Source organism: Macrobrachium nipponense, chromosome 10 (assembly GCF_015104395.2).
Source record: "Macrobrachium nipponense isolate FS-2020 chromosome 10, ASM1510439v2, whole genome shotgun sequence".
NCBI classification, from domain to species: Eukaryota; Metazoa; Arthropoda; class Malacostraca; order Decapoda; family Palaemonidae; genus Macrobrachium; species Macrobrachium nipponense.
Genome location: NC_087204.1, coordinates 102,448,352 through 102,469,033, shown reverse-complemented (window position 1 = coordinate 102,469,033; position 20,682 = coordinate 102,448,352). Strand labels below are relative to the sequence as shown.

Genomic DNA, 20,682 nt, shown 5'->3' with positions numbered 1-20,682 from the left:
TCAATGCCAAGACATACCTTTTCATAATTGGCGATACCTCCCATGACTGCAGGGTCCACCATACCAGAGAGCTTCCTTGTGAGTGGATCCAATGCAGTGCTGAATCCCGAGAGTATTTCTTCACTAGCTCGTGAACTTCCTCATTGACATTGGTCATGGTTTCAAGAGCATTCTCCAGAGGAGAGAGCTCTTTAGACTTGGTTTTCACAACAGGAAAGCACCGAAGAATTCCTATTTGGAAAATAGAATGTAATACATTAGATGAGGCTTGAAAATCTCTATTTAACAACTTAGTTATTTTACAATGGCTACATTTAAATTAAAATTCATATGGGATACTGATTACTGTCTTTAATTACCAATCATATCGTAACAACATCATTTATGGCTACTAATGTAATGGAAAATTAACACAGGATGACAAAACTATTATTGTATTACTGTGATTCAACCTGAAGAATAGTCATTATCTGTCACAAACAGCAAATCTAAAGAGGTCAGCTTACCCCACAAATGTATTCTAAAAGAATACAGAAATTCACATATATCAATTTTACATAAATATTTCTATTGATGATTTAATCATGCAACCAAAGCAATAGCACATTTTCCACAAAATACCCTGGCAAGGAGTATAAGGTATAAACGAGTAGTTTTCTCAATACACAAGGTAGCAAATTCATTAGGTGGGTCCTTCTGGCCACCCCGATGGAAAGGACGGGAGTAGGTGAAGACCTTGACTTGATTGGCTCTGTAGTATCGCTCTATCGCTCTGACACATTTGCATTTGGGAAGGGATTCTTCATGCATCACACAGTCCACTTTACTTATCTGGATGACTGGAAACAAGAAAAGAATAAAAATACTTACTGTTCAATATTTGCCAAGTTTATTTAGAAATGCTAAGGGAGTTGAAAAAGCTGACATTCAGTCAGTCAACTTGAACTAAATAACTTCGTCAAAAAGGCTTCATTCAATATTCTCGGTGAAAAATGAAAAAAGAACAATATGATAACATGTAGAATAGAATATAAATTTAGGCCAAAGGCCAAGTGCTGGGACCTAAGAGAGGTTAATCAATGGTGAAAAGGATTAGCGCTGAAAGTTGTAGAGGATGGACAGTCAGACAAAGAAGAAAATATGAACGGAGGTACAGTAAAAGGAGTGAAAGAGTTGCAGCTAGGCTGATGGGATGCTGCAGAGAACCTTAATGTCTGCACTACCTCCCTACGGGATATGATAATATATACATACACTGCTGAGGCGATTCTTTAACGTCATCACTGGGTGGTGTAAGTTTCTTCATTAGCTCGGCATTGGGAAACTGGTCCAGAATTCTGGAGGGGTAAAGTCGCCAAGCCTTTCGTAACCATTGCCACGATACAAATACCTGATAAGGACAAATATGAAAATTTACTGTAATTTTTCAATATTCTAATGACTTTTATCAGCAGTTAATCAGTAAATACCTATAACCACACAATATATACATTAAAAGTCATCACAACATTTTTCACCAAGAGGTCTTTTCTGAAATTTAAGAACGAGTTTGCCTCTGAAAAGATCAACCAATACACTTAATGGAAAGCAGATCTTCAAAAACCTATACTACTTCACTGGAGATACAAATGGAAGGTACACATATGAATAACTGTCAAACCACTATGGATCCACCACTAGCCCAGTGCAAGTCTAAAAATTCTCTCTCGTAATGCACAGAAATATAACGATTTGTAAACAAGTAAAAATGTAAAACTCCACAGGATACGCACCTTATTCTGCAGAAAAGCTGGAAATCCTCTTCCATAGTAAGCTACTCGGAAGTATTCTGGTTCCGGTCTCAGATTCTGTGGATTCATGATGTTTTCATAAAACTGAGCCATGCGCTTCAGGAGGTCCCCAAGCTTGGTATAGTTAAGAATGACCTCTTCATAATGCTGAACAAGTTCTTGCAGAGCTTGAGGGCATCTTCCCACATCTGCAAAGAGGAAATAAATAAGTACAGTGGTACTCGAGATACGAAATGACAATTTGTCTAAAATTGCATTTTTCCTAACTATACAAACCTGAGGTCCTTTTACAATAGGAAGGTACTAGCGGCAGCTGGATAGGTCGTAAGCTTTCGAACAAGGGGTTCGGTAGTTAACTGCTTGTCCGACAGGCGCGAGCGCGCGACTGGGAGGTAAACAAAATCACTTTTGCTTTTGGCCCAAGCAAAAACTGCAGAGTGAGGGGTGGCATGAGGTGGGGCTATGTGTAAAAGGACCTCAGGTTTGTATAGTTAGGAAAAATGCAATTTTAGACAAATTGTCATTTGTTCCGACACGGCATACAAACCTTCGGTCCTTTTCACAATAGGAAGACTCACTTCTTGGTGGGTGGAATCTGAGTCTTTTGTGAACAGACTGGTGTTCGCCCAACCTTGGAAGCCTCCCTGGTCGTAAGACGAGGGAGGGATCCAAGCCTCTGTCCGATTGATCGGGGTGGCACCGCAGGATCAATGGTCAGACCTCTGGACCGAGTACTAGAGAGAGGCATGCGTATCTCTTCGTACCAGCAATGTAAGAACTTTGTTCCTGTACAGGAGCAAATATAAAGTCATGGGTTTGACTCTTGTAGGCATCCACCCCTTCCCCCCCTTGTAGAAGGAGTGGTGGATATTCTCTCCTATCCCTAGTGAAAGGGATAGGATGGGGCTCTGTCATATAGCTCACCTGCATCTCGTCCTCATCCAGCGTAGTGACGACCGTGGCCCTCTGCCCACAGTAGAGGGGGAGGAAAAGATGGGAAGAGAGAGCCAGTCACACTCACTCACACATCCATCCACACAGTCACACCAGGACTCGATGCTGTTCAGCCTGCGAGGGTCTGGGTTAGCTACACAACTTGTTGAGCAGCCACCACGGGTCCCAAGGAAAAGTATCCAAGGACCTGTGGGCAATATCCCGAAGGTAGAAGGACGTAAAGGTAGTCTGGTTAGACCAGACCCCTGCCTTCAGGACCTGCGCCACGGAGAAGTTCTTACGAAACGCCAACGAGGGGCCAATACTTCTGACTTCGTGAGCTCTCGGACGGACGTACGGATGTCATCACTACCATCAGCCTCATACGCCCTCCTGATGACCTCACGCAGCCAGAATGAAAGAGTGTTCTTGGATACTTCTTTCTTGGTGACCCCGGTGCTAATGAAGAGGCGTCGACATCAGGCCTGAGGTGTCGAGTTCTCTTCAGATAGCGCCGTAGCGCCCTCACAGGACAAAGCAGCATCTCATCCGCATCATTATCGGTGAAGTCCAATAGGGAGGGAATCGTGAATGACTCGAACCTGTCGTCAGGGACCGACGGTTTCTGAGTCTTCGCAACGAAGTTCGGGACGAAATCGAGCGTCACGGATCCCCATCCCCTGGAGTGTCGTACATCATAGGAAAGACCATGAAGTTCCCTACTCTCTTCGCTGATGCAGGCCAGCAAGAAGAGGGTCTTGAGGGTCAGATCCCTGTCTGACGACTCTCGAGTGGCTCGAACGGTGTTCGAGGTCAGACTCCTAAGGACGAGAGTCACCATCCCACGCAGGGGGCCTGAGTTCCCTGGGTGGGCAAGACCTTTCGAAGCTCCTCATAAGCAAGGAGATCTCGAACGAGTTCGAGGATGTCCAACCCCCTCAGTTCAGGACGAGCGCCAAGGCGGCTCTGTATCCTTTGACTGTGGGGACTGAGAGGAGCTTCTCTCGGCGAAGAAAAACGAGGAAATCCGCTACCTGCTGAAGAGTGGCTCTGAGAGGAGATAGACCCCGTCTACGACACCAACCACAGAAGACGGCCCACTTCCCCTGGTACACAGCTGCAGAGGACTGACGGACGTTTCCAGCCATCTCTGTTGCTGCGCTACAGAGAAAAGCCTCTCGTTCGCAAGAGATGGTGGATAACAGCCAGCCGTGAAGACGTAGGGACTGGACTGCTCGGTGGTACGCTCGACGTGTGGCTGGGCGAGAAGGTTGTGCCAAGGGGGAATCTCTCTCTCGGTTCTCCTGCGAGAAGAGCCAGCAGGTCCGGATACAAATGGCCTGTGGGCCATTTGGGAGACCACCAGGATCATCCTGAGATTCGGGTGACCAGCGCTCGACTGATCACCTTGCGAATCAGGCTGAACGGGGAAAGGCATAGGCGAAGAGGTTGTCCCACGGGTGTTGAAGAGCGTCCTCTGCAGCTGCCCATGGGTCCGGCAGCGCGAGAAGAACACCTGGAGCTTCCTGTTGTGCCGGGTGGCGAACAGATCCACGACTGGTCGTCCCCACAGGTCGAAGAGCCTTTCCGCCACGTCCTGGTGTAGAGACCATTCGGTCCCTATCACTGATCCCGACGGCTGAGCGTGTCTGCTACTACATTCCTCTTTCCCTGGAATGTAGCGTGCCGACAGCTCTATTGAGTGTGCCTGAGCCCACTCGTGCACCTGCCGAGTCAACTGGTACAACGGGAGAGACACTAGGCCCCCCTGTTTGTTGACGTAAGCCACCACCGTGGGTGTTGTCGCACATCAACACCACTGAGTGTCCCATCAAGCGGTCCTGGAACTCTTGGAGAGCGAGGAACGCTGCCTTGAGTTCCAGTACATTGATGTGAAGGTGCTTGTCGTTCTCGTCCCACACTCCTGAAGTCAGCAACTCCTCCATCGGTGTGCGCCCATCCCTCGGTCGATTGCGTCTGAGAACAGCTGCATGTCCGGGGGGGGAGTGCGCAGTGGCACTCCTCTTAAGAGGTTCCTGTCGTCCAGCCACCAGGCTAGGTCCTGCCTCACCTCCTGTGTCAGTGACACTGGAAAGCTTGGGATCCGTCGCCTGCGACCAACTCTCTTTAGTCTCCACTGAAGAGACCGCAGGTGAAGACGCCCGTGAGGGACTAACTTCTCGAGTGACGATAGGTGTCCGATCACGACTTGCCATCGCTGAGCTACCTGTTCCTAGGCCGAGACAGGAATCTGGTTTGGCTGCCCCCCTGAATCTGCTGATCCGCGAGTCTGCGGGGAAGACTCGCCCTGCTACCGTGTCGATCAGCATACCCAGGTACTTCATCCTCTGCTTGGGCTCGAGATCGGAACTTTTCGAAGTTCACCACGATCCCCCAGATCGCGACAGAACTCGAGCAGTCGATCCCTGTCCTGTAGCAACTGCGAGCGGGGAGCTCGCCAGGACTAACCAATCGTCGAGGATACCTCATCAGACGTATCCCGTGCGAATGGGCCCAAGCAGACACCAGAGTGAACACTCGCGTGAACACCTGTGGGGCGGTTGAGAGACCGAAGCACAGTGCCCTGAACTGGTACACACCGTCCCGTCGAGGATGAAGCGGAGGTACTTTCTGGAGGACTGATGAATGGGTATTTGGAAATACGCATCCTTCAAAGTCCACTGAAAGCATGAAATCGTTCTCCCCTGATGGAGTCGAGCACTGAGCGTGCCGTCTCCATCGTGAACTGGGTCTGGCGAACAAACCGGTTCAGGGTAGAGAGATCTATCACCGGGCGCCAGCCTCCCGTAGACTTTTCCACCAGGAAGAGTCGACTGTAAAGCCCGGTGACTGATCCGTGACGATCTCTACACAGCTCTCTTGCTCAGCATGGTCTTGATCTCCTGTCTCAGTGCTACGTCCTTCGATGACCCTTGGAACGTACGACTGCTGTTGGACCGGGGGGTTGGAGGTGAGGGGTGGCCGAGATTCGAAGGGTAATAGATATCCCTCCCGAAGGACATCTACAATCCAGGTCTCGGCGCCGTAGCGCTGCCAAGTTGCCCAATGGCTGGCCAGGCACCCCCCACATTCCGGCAGCAGGTGAGGGGGGAACGCCGTCCCTAGCGTTTCCCCCTTTCTTCGACTTCTTCCCAGAGCCTCCACGGGATGAGGAGGGCTGGGAGGAGGGCTGGTTACGGCTCCCCTTGCTAGAAGTCGAAGAAGACAGAGTCATTCCCCTGGGGCTTCGACGCAGCAACCGTCTTAGCCGCCGAGGAAGCGCTAGCCGAGCTCTTAGACTTGGCCGCAGTCCGAGGCTGCCCAGAAGCCTTCGAGACTGCCTGGTGAACCAGACGGTCACTGTCATCAGTGCGCCGTCTGTCCACCGCAAGCGTCCACCATCTCTCCTGGGAAGAGAGACGGAACTCCGTAAAGGTCCGTTTGCGAAGTCCCAACGCCGCCTCACGCCCGGCCGCCCTGGAAAACCCGAGTAAGGACAGCTCCCTTCGTCCGGAGGAGAACCAGGTTGGCCCACAGGTTCACCGTCTGGTGGGCAAGGAAGGAGATGGCTCTTCCCCCAGACTGGCAAAAGTCTCCTGAAGGCCGAGTCATCTTCGGGAGAAATTCCCCCGGAGTTGGCTGCGACCTTAGATACTGTGAGGGACCACAGATCTAGCCAGGAGACGGCCTGGAAAAGCTGCCATGGCGGTAGATTCCAGGCCGAGTGCCTCTTGCTGCGAGAACCACAGGTTCTCGGACAGGAGCTGTTGCAGAGACACACCCGGACGTCAGCCATAGCTAACTCCGGGTTCACCTGTTTGGGCGGCCATCGGGTCTTCAGATGGCACGTATAAAAACCGCCGCTGTCGTAGCAGAGGAGGTGGAAGCAGCTTGCTCGACCTGCCAGACTTGAGCGAACCGTCTTGTCCGGAGACAAGCGATTTCAACCCTGGTCCAGCACTGAGTCCGCAAGCTCAGAACGCGCAAACCCACCGTCGGTCTGGGTTCCCTCTTCGGGCCCCCAGAACGACTCGAGCCGGGACGTGGGCTCGGATGGGTGGGAGCGGCGATCCTTCCACCCGAGGTCGTTGTTTGATGAAACGAATCAGCGCAATAAAACCTCGGCAAAAGTTCCTCTGGATCTCATGAGTGACTGCATCCTGCGGAGTCGGACCGTCCAGGATCCCTCTCAAACAGGAGCACCTGCCCTAGACCCATCCTCCGCCCTCAAGGAGAGGAGCAGCGACAGCCCCCTCTCGGTCGGTCGGTCCCTCCAACCACCTGTTGCGTACGACCTGGCTGGTCCGAGAACCGAGCCTGGTACGTACGACGACGTGGCGGGATCCTGAGGGGCGGCACCCTCACGATCACTCCTCAATACCTCGCCCCAATCCGGTTTGTAACCCGAGGATGTTGAAGGTATGGGAGAGGAAGACCTGACGCTCTCTCCTCGCTCGCTGGCAGAACCAGCGGGCTTGGAGGACTGCAGGCGATCGCCAACCCGCGGGGGGGTGGCGATCGAGCTGCAGACCTAGTCGAGGCCGTCTCGCTGTGGAGAAACGGCTGGACCGAGAACAGGCGGGCCCCGGTCTCGTGTGTCAGAGGAGCTGGTGCTGGTCGCGTACCCGATCGCTCTCTGGTGAGAGCGACGGTCAGGCGACCGGCGAGCTCCACTGTCACGGTGAGAATCGGTGCGTATCCTCACGGTGCGTCAGTTCGCTGGTACCAGCCGTGGCTGGTGCCGGCGACGGGGGGACCTCTTCCCAGCCTCAGCCCGTGGCCGGTCATGGACCGTCACGTCCGCCCGGTAGACCAGCTGCTCGCCGCGAGAGCGAGAGCTGGTCTGGTGAGAGTCGCGTGAGCGGCTGTCACCAGTCTTCCGCTCCGTGCCGTGAACCTGACGCTGAGCGGACTCAGAGGTCTGGTTCCTGGCTGCACGGTCGCTGGTAGGCGACCGTACACCTCGTACCTCTCGCGAACGAGCGGGCGCCGAGCCGGACCCTGCTGCTGTGGCCGAACCACTGACAGCAGGTGAGGAAGTGCCGGTGTTAGCCGGCACCCCTCTGGTCCCCGTAGTCTTCTCCTTGCGGGAGAAGAGACGGGTCCTGCTCCCGAAGGAGCAGGGTGACCAGCGGAAGAACCCCCCGTCTCACCAGAGCGAGACGGGCCCTTAGAAGTTCCCGAGGGAGACTTCTTCGGGGGGGGGGGTGGGGGGGGGGGAGGCGACCTTCTTCTTCTTAGGCGGGTGAGCCTTAGAAGAAGAAGGGGAAGAGGCGGGCAGACGACGACGACGACGAAGAAGACGATGAAGACGACGACCGACACCTTCCTCCTCCTCTTCTTCTTCTTGTCAACCTCCTCAGGACCGACGTCAGATCTGTCATCCAGGACGGAGCCGGGGCTGCTGTTGCCGAAGCAACAGGGCCCGGACGCACCTGTCCGAACAGATCAGCATCGGGAGCAGCGGCGCCCAGGAACAGGAACAACATCAGCAGGTGCGAGCATCACAGGAACGGCAGACGAGCAGCAGGAGGCAGGTACAGGAACGGCAGCGGTGGTCACGGCAGGTACGGCAGACTGTGGGGGCGGTCCTAGATGGGCGAACCAGCGGCACAGACGTCCTAGGTACCGGTGGGAGGTCCAGGGGCGAGCTCTTCGGGCACATGAGTACGGTCGCGGCAGCACGGCAAACCCAGGTGGCGGCATCACACTCCCCCGAGTTACGGCGACTGGCCCCTGCACCGATGTAGTGGGTGTCACAGAGACCGCGTGCTGGGTGTACACCAGGTGAGGAGGTGAAGCGTAGCCGGGTGTTGTAAGGGTCGTGGTGGTGGTCGTGACCGTTGCATGGGTGACCGCCACGGAGCCAGCGAGATGGTAGAGCAGCCCCTGGACACTCGGCAACGCCCTGCAGCCCCAACGATGCCCACACCTGTCCGAGGTCTCCTTCGCGGCAACCGCACCTGAGGAGGCAAAAGTCGGGTGATTAGAAAGGATCTCTACCCCGCGCGCGCGAAGACGAACGGATAGAGGACCCAGAGTACAACTCTACGTCATGGGTATCTAGCGCCCTCCTCCACACTCGACACGTCAGGAGAGGAGAAGGACCTAGACCCCCCCCCCGAAGGGGAAGGCGCGAGACGTGGAAGTTGAGCGGGCGGCAGGAAAGAAGACGAAGTGTCCGTCACCAAAGGAGTCGCGGGAGAGCTTTCCGACGATCCTTTGGCAGGCCTTCGCTTCTTCCTGCCCTCATACAAAGTCCACTGCGCCTCCGACCAATCATTACATACATCACAGGGCTCGGCTCGGTGCATTCTTCGCACACCCCCGACACCGAGCACACAAAATATGAGGGTCAATCTCCGGGAACGATCGGAACTTCCCCGCATTTACGCCCTTCGATACCCCCCAGGCAAAGTCTCCGTGGGGTAGCGAGGCGAGGAGATCCATCATTAATAGTTAATTGATGCAGCAATTAATATGAAAAGAGAGAATGATTGTACTTACAATAACTCTTTCATACACAATTACAACCAAATACTATACTAGAAAGCAAAACGACGAGAAGCGGGCAGAGAGCGTCGAACACACAGTCCATCCACTGTGAGGCCGAAAGCAAAAGTGATTTGTTTAACCTCCCAGTCGCGCGCACGCGCGCCTGTCGGACAAGCAGTTAACTACCGACCCCTTGTTCGAAAGCTTACGACCTATCCAGCTGCCGCTAGTAACCTTCCTATTGTAAAGGACCGAAGGTTTGTATGCCGTGTCGGAACAAAGGCTCAACTTACGAAAAACTCAAGATACGAAAGCCAATACGAAAAATTTAACGGCTCACATATGAAAAGTTTTCAAGATACGAAAGGTTTCTGAAAGTCCGAGATTCGCCCTATAACAATTTTGAAAATCGCGCCGCGCGCCGCCATCTTAGTACACTAGTAGTCTCGCCACCATCCTCCTGCTCTGCCCATTGGTTCCTGATGCTAGTCGCGGCCATGAAATCCTTCTCTCCTATTGGCCAGCGCCCCTCTCCCATCATGCATCTACTATGTACACGTGGTGGCGTGGCTCGGCCACTCGGTACCAGCATTGTTATAGTACGCACCGCGGTATTCGTTTTTCGGGATTGTCAATGTGTACGTAATACTAATATTTAAAAAAAAAAAAAAAGTGACCAAGATCTCTCACATGGGATAAGTGATCAAGGTCTCTCTCATGGGATAACTGGAAACTTTGCAAGGTTGGTAGAATCTCCACTCCCTGCTGAACAGAGTGTAGACCAATCATTTACAACATGCATACCAGTATGTAGTATTTTAAACTGTACGTATAATCAAGGCACTTCAGTTTATGTTGAAGGTCAGCAGCCGAACATTCAGTACCCAAATCAGTTGCAGAGAGAGCATTTGGTTGAACAGGGTTTTGATTGACCCCAGGGCCGACAGAGTCATGAGGTGCAAAAAAAGAAATTTTTGAAATTCTGTATATATATATATATATATATATATATATATATAATATATATATATATATATATATATATATATATATATATAAAAAAAAAACTACGTAAAATAAAAAAAGTAAAAAAAAAAAAAGTTAAAAAAAAAAAGTTAAAAAAGAAGAACGGCAGAAATTAAGCAGCTTTTCATAAAGTGCAATCATTTGTAGAAGACACCCCCCGAAAAGGCTCACATAGGAACATTGTGAAAAAGTACGTAGGCAGAAGCAATCAATCTTCCTTGGATAGTTATGTTGTAGTACGTACGTATATTTTTTTAAGTGTACGTACGTACATATACATACAAAAAAAACTGCAGAAATTAAAGCCGCTTTTTCATAAAGTGCAATCATTTGTAGAAGACACCTCCCGAAAAGGCTCACACAGGAACATTGTGAAAAAGTACGTAGGCAGAAGCAATCTTCCTTGGATAGTTACGTATGTACATAGCCTCACTCGAAAGGTAAGCTTCCACATTTTACGTTACAGTAATAATATTTCTTGTACACTAATATACACTTTATTTACAGGTTTTTGCATTTTTAGTCTTAATTTAGGTATTGAATGTCCAAAATATGACAATTTGTCGAAAATTGCATTTTTTTCCTAACTATACAAACCTGAGGTCCTTTAACAATAGGAAGGTACAACTAGCGGCAGCTGGGACGGTCGTAAGCTTCGAACAAGGGGAGAACGGTAGTTAACTGCTTGTCCGTCGTGCGCGCGCCGCGTACGCCGGGCGGTGAAGAATCACTTTTGCTTTAGGCCCATGCAAAAAGTTGCAGAGTGAGGGGTGGTATGAGGTGGGCTATATGTAAAGGACCTCAGGTTTGTATAGTTAGGAAAAATGCAATTTTCGACAAATTGTCATTTGTTTCCGATACGTAATACAAACCCTCGTCCTTTAACAATAGGAAGACTCACTTTCTTGGTGGGTGGAATCTGAGTCTTTTTGGTGAACAGACTGGTGTTCGTCCAACCTTGGAATGCCTCCCTGGTCGTAAGAGCAACGGGGAGGGATCCAAACTCTGTCCGATTGATCGGGGTGTGCACCGCAGGATCAATGGTCAGACCTCTGAGCCAAGTACTAAGAGAGAGGCAAGCGTATTTCTTCGTACCAGCATTGCAAGAACTTGTTCCTGTACAGGAGCCAACATAAAGTTATGGGTTTGTCTCAAGTAGGCATCCACTCCTTCCCCCTTGTTGGAGGGAGTGGAGGATATTTGCTTCTATCCCTAACTAAAGGGATAGATTGTTGGGGCTCGGTTGAGTAGCTTACCTGCATCGGATTCCTTTCCAGCATGGTGACGACCGTGACCCTCTGCCCACAGGTAGAGAGAGAGAAAGATGGAGAAGAGAAGCCAGTCGCACTCTCATTCAACCATTCATTCCTACAGTCACACCAGGAATCGATGCTGTTCTGCCTGCTCGGGTGCTGGGTAAGCTTACACAACGTGTTGAGCAGCCACACAGGTCCCAAGGAAAAAGTATCCAAGGACTTGTGGGCAATATCCCGAAGGTAGAAAGGACGTGAAGGTAGTCTGGTTGGCCCAGACACCTGCCTTCAGGACCTGCGCCACGGAGAAGTTCTTGCGGAACGCCAAAGAGGGTCCAATACCTCTGACTTCGTGGGCTCTCGGTCGGAGCGTACGGATGTTCGTCACTACCATCAGCCTCGTACGCTCTCCTGATCACCTCACGCAGCCAGAAAGAAAGCGTGTTCTTGGATACTTCTTTCTTGGTAACCCCAGTGCTAACGAAGAGGGCGTCGACACTCAGGCCTGAGGTGTCGAGTTTTCTTCAGATAGCGCCGTAGCGCCCTCACAGGACAAAGCAGCATCTCATCCGTATCGTTGTCGGTTGAAATCCATTAGGGAGGGATTGTGAAAGACTCGAACCTGTCGTCAGGGATCGACGGATTCTGAGTCTTAGCTACGAATTCGGGACGAAATCGAGCGTCACAGATCCCCAGCCCCTGGAATGTTTAACATTGAAGGACAGACCATGAAGTTCCCCTATACTCTCTCGCCGATGCCAGGGCCAGCAAGAAGAGGGTCTTGAGGGTCAGATCCCTGTCTGACGACTCTCCGGAGTGGCTCGAATGGTCTTCGAGTCAAACTCCTAAGGACGAGAGTCACATCCCACCCCTCAGGTGGCCTGAGCTCTGGGTGGGCAAGACCTTTCGAAGCTCCTCATTAGCAAGGAGATCTCGAACGAGTTCGAGATGTCCATTCCCCCTCCCCTCAGTTTTAGGACGAGTGCCAGTGCAGCTCTATATCCTTTAACTGTGGGTACTGAGAGGAGCTTCTCTCGGCGAAGAAAATACGAGGAAATCCGCTACCTGCTGAAGAGTGGCTCTGAGAGGAGATAGACCCCGTCTACGACACCAACCACAGAAGACGGCCCACTTCCCCTGGTACAGCAGCTGCAGAGGACTGTCTGACGTGTCCAGCCATCTCTGTTGCTGCGCTGCGAGAAAAGCAAAAGCTCGTTCGCAAGAGATGGTGGATAACAGCCAGCCGTGAAGTTGTAGGGACTGGACTGCTCGGTGGTAACCTCCCGCTCTACGTGTGGCTGGGCTAGAAGGTTGTGCCAGTGGGGCATCTCTCTCGGTTCTTCTGCAAGAAGAGCCAGCAGGTCCGGATACCAAACGGCTTGAGGTCGTTTGGGAGCCACCCCAGGATCATCCTGAGATTGGGAGTGACCAGCGCTCGGCTGATCACTTTCCGAATCAGACAAAAGGGAGGAAAGGCGTAGACGAAGAGGTTGTCCCAGGGGTGTTGAAGAGCGTCCTCTGCAGCTGCCCATGGGTCCGGCACGGCTGAGCAAAAAACTTGAAGTTTTTGTTGTGCCGGGTGGTCGAACAGGTCTATGACTGGACGCCCCCACAGGTTGAAGAGCCTTTCCGCCACTTTCTGGGTGTAGGGACCACTCGGTCCTATTACCTGATCCCGACGGCTGAGCTTGTCCGCTACTACATTCCTCTTGCCTGGAATGTAGCGTGCTGACAGCTCTATCGAATAGCCGTGGGCCACTCGTGCACCTGCACCGTCAACTGGTGTAGCGGGAGAGACACTAGGCCCCCCTGCTTGTTGACGTATGCCACTACCGTGGGTGTTGTCGCACATCACACCACTGAGTGTCCCATCAAGCGGTCTTGGAACTCTTGGAGAGCGTAAAGCGCCGCCTTGAGTTCCAGGACATTGATGTGAAGGTGCTTGTCGTGATGGTCCCACACACCTGCAGCCAGCAACTCCTCCAGGTGTTGCGCCCCATCCCTCGGGTCGAAGTGCGTCTGAGAACAGCAGCATCTCCGGGGGGGGAGTGCGTAGGGGCACTCCTCTTAAAGAGGTTCCTGTCGTCGAGCCACCAGGCTAGGTCCTGCCTCACCTTCTCCGTGATGGACACGGGGAAGTAAGGTGGATCCTTTACCTGTGACCAACTCTCCCTTAGTCTCCACTGGAGAGACCGCAGGTGAAGACGTCCTGAGGAACTAACTTCTCGAGTGACGACAGGTGGCCGATCACGACTTGCCATTGCTGAAGGCGCCTGTTCCTGCCGAGACAGGAACCGGCCGGCTTGCCTCCCTGAATTTGCTGATCCTCAACGTCTGCGGGGCGGACTTGAGCTGCTACCGTATCGATCAGCATACCCAGGTACTTCATCTTCTGCTTGGGTTCGAGATCGGACTTCTCGTAGTTTATCACGATCCCCAGATCGCGACAAAACTTTAGAAGTCGATCCCTGTCCTGCAGCAACTGCGAGCGGGAGCTCGCCAGGACCAGCCAATCGTCGAGATACCTCAGAAGACGTATCCCCCCCGTGGCGAATGGGCCCAAGCAGACACCACGTGAACACTCTCGTGAACCCTGTTGGGGCGGTTGAGAGACCGAGCAGAGTGCCCTGAATTGGTACACCGTCCCGTCGAAGATGAAGCGGAGGTACTTTCTGGAGGACTGATGGATGGGTATTTGGAAATACGCATCCTTCAGGTCCACTGAAAGCATGAAGTCGTTCTCCCATGATGGAGTCCAGCACGGAACGTGCCGTTCTCCATCTTGAACCGAGTCTGGCGAACAAATCGGTTCAGGGGGAGAGAGATCTATCACCGGGCGCCGCCCCCCGATGCCCCCCGTTTTCCACTAAGAAAGGCGGCTGTAAAAGCCCGGTGACCGATCCACTACGACTTCTACAGCTCAGTTTGGGTCAGCATGGTCTTGATCTCTGCTGCCGAAGAGCGTCGTCCTTTGAGGATCCCAGAACATATGTCTGCAGTATGGACCGGGCCGGGTTGGAGGTGAGGGGTGGCCGAGATTCGAAGTGTAGTAGATATCCCTCCCGAAGGACGTCTACTATCCATGGTCTCGGCACCGTAGCGCTGCCAAGTTGCCCAATGGCTCGCTAGGCACCCCCCCACTTCCGGCAGCTTGGTGAGGGGTAACGCCGTCCCTAGCGTTTCCCACCTCGCTCGACTTCTTTCCGTTTTCCCAGCACCCTTCCTCGGGGAAAGGAGGGCTGGGAGGAGGGCTGGTTACGGCCTCCTTTACTAGAAGTTGAAGCAGGAAGAGTCTTTCCTCGGGGCTTCGATGGAGCAGCCGTCTTAGCAGCCGAGGAAGCGCTAGCTAAACTCTTAGGCTTAGCCGCAGATCAGAATGTACGAGGTTGCCCAGAAACCTTCGTAACTGCCTGTGAACCAGACGGTCACTGTCATCAGTGCGCCGTCTTTCCACCGCAGCGTCCACCATCTCTCCGGAAAGAGAGCGGAGGAACTCTTCATTGGTCCGTTACGTAGTCCATTTAACCGCTTCACGCCCGGGCCCCCTTGGCTACTCGTGTAAGGACAGCGTCTTACGACGGACGGAGAACCAAGTTGTTTGGCCCACAGGTTTGCCGTCTGATGGGCGAGGTAGGAGATGGCCCTACCTCCAGACTGGCACAGTCTCCTGAAGTCGGGGTCGTCTTCGAGGGCAGCGCCCACCGGCGTCCGGCCGCGACCTTGGATACTGTGAGGGACCACAGATCCAACCAAGAGACTTGCCTGGAAAGCTGCCATAGCGGTAGCTTCCAGGCCCAGTGCCTCCTGCTGCGAGAACCATAGGTTCTCTGACAGGAGCTGCTGCAGGGAACACACCTGGAGTTAGCCTAGCTAGCTCCGGGTTAACCTGTTGGGCGGTATTGGATCTACTGATGCACGTAGAACTTCCGCTGTCGCTGCAGAGGAGGAGGAAGTAGCTTGGAAGACCGTCCTGACTTAAGTGAGTCCTCCCGTCCTGAGACGAAATACTCCACCTGGTCAAGGACTGAGTCTGCAAGCTCCGATCGCGGCAGTCCCACCGTCAATTTGGGTTCCCTCTTCGGGCCCCAAAATGACTCGAGCCGGGACGTGGGCTCAGATGGTGGTAGCGGCGATCCTTCCCCCAGGTCGTTGTGCTGACGAATCAGCGCAATAACCTGGGCAAAGTTCCTCTGGATCTCAGGAGTTACAGCGTCCTGAGGAGTAGGACCGTCCAGTCCCTCCAACAGGAGCAGCTCTCGAGACCCTCCTCCTTCAGAAGGAGGAACAGCAACAGACCCCTGACGGTCGCCTCCAACACTTGCGCGTACGACCTGGCTGGTCCTACGACCATGCTGGTTCGTGCGGCGTCGTGGCGGGATCGTGAGCGGCGCACCTCTCACGATCACTCCTGGGTACCTCGCTCTTCCCGGTGTAGCCCGAGGAAGTTGAAGGTATAGGAGAGACAGACCTGACGCTCCCCCCCCGTTCGCTGGCAGGACCAGCGTACGTGGGGGCTGCAGCCGATCACAACCCGTCGGTGGGATCGTACTGCAGGCCTGGTCGTGCCGCTCACCTGTGGCGAGCGGGCTCGACTGAGCACGTCGACCCCGATCTCGTGCGTCAGACGAGCTGCTGCTGGCCACCGTCTCCGTCCGGTCCCTGTGGGAGCGGTCGGTCAGGTGATCTGCAGAGCTCGCTTTCGCGTGAGACCGGTGAGCGTCCTCACGGCACGTCAAACCGCTGGTACCAGCCGAAGCTGGTGCCGTTGGTCGAGGGGACTCTTCTCAGCCTCAACCCGTGGCCGGTCAGAGACCGTCACGTCAACCCGAGGTACCGGCTGGTCGCTACGAGAGCGGCCGCTGGCCTGGCGAGCGTCACTTGCGCGACTCTCGACAGTCTTCTGCTCCGTGCCTCTGTCGTGACGGGGTGAGCAAGCTCAGGCGTCTTGACGTTGGCTGCACGGTCGCCGAAGGAGACCGTACACTCGGACCTTCTCGCGAACGAGGAAGTCGAGCCGGTACCTGACTTAGCAGCAGTGCTACTAAGACCAGGCGCGGATGTACCAGCAGTAGCCAGCACATCCTTGGTCCCCGTCTTCTTCTTCTTCTCAGAAGAGGAGACGGGGCCGGGCCCCGTTCCGAGGGAACAGGAGGAACCAGCAGAAGCACCCCCCCCGTCACGCCAGAGCGAGACGGGCCCTCGAAGGTCCCGTAGGAGCCTTCTTAGGGGGGGAGGAGGCAGCCTTCTCTTCTTCGGCTTGGAAGCCTTAGAAGTCGAAGGGGAAGAGGCGGCAACAGACGACGAGAAGACGATGAAGACGACGACGACATCTTCCTCTTCTTCTTCCTCTTCTTCGTCAGCAGTCTCTCAGGACGGACGTCAGGTCTTCCATACCACGGAAAAGTCGGGCCAATTGCCGAAGCAACACGCCCCGACTGATACCTGTCCGGAAAGACCTGAGACCGGTGGGCAAGCAGCACCTCCATGACGAGACGCGACGTGGGCAGGGGCAGGCACGGCAGGAGCGGCAGGAACATCAGCAGCAGGACCAGCACCATCAGGACCAGCCACCACAGGACCAGCACCCAGCAGGACATCAGCAGCAGGACCAGCACCAATAGGACCAGCACCAGCAGGACCAGCACCAGCAGCAACATCAACATTTAGAGTCCCGCCCCGCGCGCTTCGTAGAGCGGCGCGAGGGGCTGGGCCAGACAAAACACTCGCTGCAGGTACGGCAGGTACGGCAGCATAATCCGGCGTCACAGACCTCTCCATCTCAGCCAAACTCATCATTGGGACGGGCGGTAGATCCAGGGGCGAACTTTTTGGGGCAGCGAAAGTCGGGCGTCGGCAGCACATAAAACCCAGGTGGCGGCGGCACGCCCCTCTTAGGCACGGCAGCGATCGGCATTTGAATTGACGCCGTTGGAGTCACTGACGCAATGTGTTGCGTATACACCACATGAGGAGGGCGGCGTACGCTGGTGTTGACACCGTATTGGTCGTAGTTGTAACCACACCATGAGTTAACCCACTGCCGACCCCGCTAGCCGTTGAATCAAGCCTGGATACTGGGGGCGCCCTGCAGTTCCCAACGACGCCCACTAACCTGTCCAAGTCGTCACTCACAGAAGGCACACCTGAGGGAGGAACAGTCGGGTCAGTTAGAGGGGCACCCTCACGCCTGGGGAGGACGAACCCCACCCAGAGCGGACGGAAGACCCCGAATACAATTGCACATCCGGGTATCGGGCACCCTCCTCCACACTCGACGGATCGAGTGAGGAGAAGGACTCCGAAACCCCCCCCCCCGCAGGGGAAGGCGCAAATCGTGGGGGCTGAGCTGGAGGCAGGAAGGATGACGAGGTATCCGTAACCAAAGGAGTCGCTGGAGAGCTTTCCGACGACTCCTTGGTCAACCTACGCCTCTTCCTACCCTCGTACAGCACCCACTGCGCCTCGGACCAATTTACACATACATACATGGTTCGGTTTCGGGAGCATTCTCGCCCCCGACACCGAAAACATAACTCATGAGGATCAATATCTGTAAGAGCGGAATCCGCCGCATTTACGCCCCTCCAACCCGGACACACTCTACGGGCAGTTGTGGTGCGCGGTGAAAGCTCTTCTTGATCCATGATTAATTAATCTTCACTCAATGAAAAATGAAAACAAGTACTTACAATTTCATTCAAGACCACACAAACCAGTCAGAAGAAATTGTAACATCCAAAGCACACGACGAAAATAGCGGGCGAGCGATGACGAACACGTCCTGTCACACCACGGCCGAAAGCAAAAGTGATTCTTCACCGCCGGTTGGGCGCGCGGCGCGCGCACGATTTCCGGACAAGCAGTTAACTACCGTTCTCCCCTTGTTCGAAGCTTACGACCGTCCCAGCTGCCGCTTAGTTACCTTCTATTGTTAAAGGACCGAGGGTTTGTATTACTATCGGAAACAATGTTGTAGTATTTCATTGTTTATAGGTCAATTTAGCTTTATCATGAAATTTAACGTGTTTTTGGAGGGCTTGGAACGGATTAGCCATTTTACATGTCAAATGTGGTCCAAGATACGAAAACCTCATGATACGAAGGGCGCCTCGGAACGGATTAAATTTCGTATCTCGAAGTACTACTGTAGTACCAAAGTTCTGAAAGTAAGAACGTAAAAAATAATCTTGGTTATTTTCAACAATAGAAATTACTAAAGACTACACCAATTCAGTGTAACAAAAGGACAACCAACAATAATTTAACAAGATGATCTTGTTCCCTTGAGGAGCAAGAAATACTTCCTATCTGGTGTAACTCTATCTTACTTCTCTCTTAAGTCAGCATAAAGCTACAATCCTATAATTTGAGTTTGAAATAAATCTGAGGCATAGGCAGAACTCTACTGTGAGGCCATAAAAGGGCTACAATCCTTTATGCAACACAGACATTTGGGAACTGACAAACAAAATTGAGGACATTTTTTTGTCAAGAACAACAAAAATATTTCTACAAAGAAGCAAATCTAACCAATCAAAACTTACGGTATTTTACGAAACTGGAAAATTTTATGGAATTTATTCAATAGGAAATGATGGAGAGATACATAATTCTATACAGGCAACAAGCATTATAGAGAAAGTAGTTTGAACAAGATGTATTTGGGAGAGGTCACAACAGTTCCAAGACTCAAAGTGCCATTAACAGACTAACATAAGAGAACTTACTTGTCCTTTATCAAAGTACGTAATAATACGCTCATATAATTTCTCCTTCAGTTCGTCATGCTGAGTCACAGAATGGAAGTGGTGATCGGAGAGCATGTGACAATGAATCAGGTGACCAACGCAGTAAATTGGCATGCTGGAGTAGCGTGTAACCAGCTTCAGTGTAGTTGTCACATCCCAAATGAAGATCTTGGAGTTTATATACATAGCGCAGATATATTCTTTCCTATTGATCTCGGAGTAAAATTCCTGAAAATGAAAAAAAAACAAAAAAATTCTTGTGAGTACTATAATTTTCACATCTATTGTTATTGCTGTTGCCCTATATTAAGTTTAGGGACATTACCGAAATTGAATCAAATAGGTACAATAATGTTTGGCAACAATACACTTTGTTATAACCACAGTTTACTAACATATAAAAAAATACCCCCATGACCAAGCCCAGATGCCAATAGTCCCCTTGAGTACACAATTTTTTAAAAAATTTTTTTTAATTTTACCGGTTTCCAGCTGGTGCTAAGTTATTTATCCTAATGTTAAGACTGAAGGTTTGTTTCGTATATGAACAAATTGTGTTTATGTTTTTCATAGCTAACAAACCTGAGGTCTTAACAATAGGATAATCTTCTTGTGCCACCTGAAAACCGTTAAAAACAATAAAAGATTGTATAGCAAGGAATCTGTGGCATCTGGCAACTCATGCGCATACTTAGGTTTTAAGTATCTTTTTATTTTTTTTTTTTTTTTTTTTAATAAAAAAAAGTACTGTACTCTGTATATTTGTACTGTATGTATAGTGCACAGTAGTGTATTGTGTTTTAGGATGAAAAATGTACAGTACTGTGGTACTGACTTTATTTCATACTATACTTAAATAAAAGTGAAGACCAACTTGCAAACATTCAAGATACGCAACGGCCATTTGCAATGTAATAGTGTGATGTAGGGTAGTGCATAATTCTGAGGAGTTAAAAACACAACTTTTTACCAGCAAGTTGACAGTGGCAGCTCATTTCAGTCTCTGCTGAATTATCTGAGTGTTCATGATTGTGCGGTACTGCAACAAACGATCCATCAGCCTTGAGACTGTGTTCACAAGCCTCAGCCCTGGTTCCCGCATAGTAGCATGGTCTCACACAATGCACCAACTGTAGTTTGGAAAACTTCTCTGTAATGATCGTCTCCATGACCACCCTCAACAAGGTGATCTAGCTTCTCCAAAATTTCATTCTCAAACTGTAAATGTCCACAACAGAAAAACAATGTTAAAGGATTCATAAAAGGTGAAAAATTATACAAATAATTTTATGCAAATTTTTAGCAAAATTTACTGACTGCAACCCATACCAATTTTTTTTTCTTACTTGTCTGAATATTCTACTGTAAACATCATACAAACACTAGAAAAATGAAGTTTTTCATGTCTTATATCACAGTCATGAAAGCAAGTTATTC

At 51.6% G+C, this 20,682-nt stretch overlaps 1 protein-coding gene and 1 pseudogene across 12 annotated transcripts in view; one reads left to right on the top strand and one right to left on the bottom strand.

The window, feature by feature from the left end:
* LOC135224260 (dedicator of cytokinesis protein 5-like) overlaps positions 1 to 20,649 on the bottom strand; it is a 23,744-nt pseudogene extending 3,095 nt beyond the window's left edge.
* LOC135223840 (dedicator of cytokinesis protein 1-like) overlaps positions 1 to 20,682 on the top strand; it is a 340,518-nt gene that overhangs the window by 199,218 nt on the left and 120,618 nt on the right. The window lies entirely within an intron of this gene.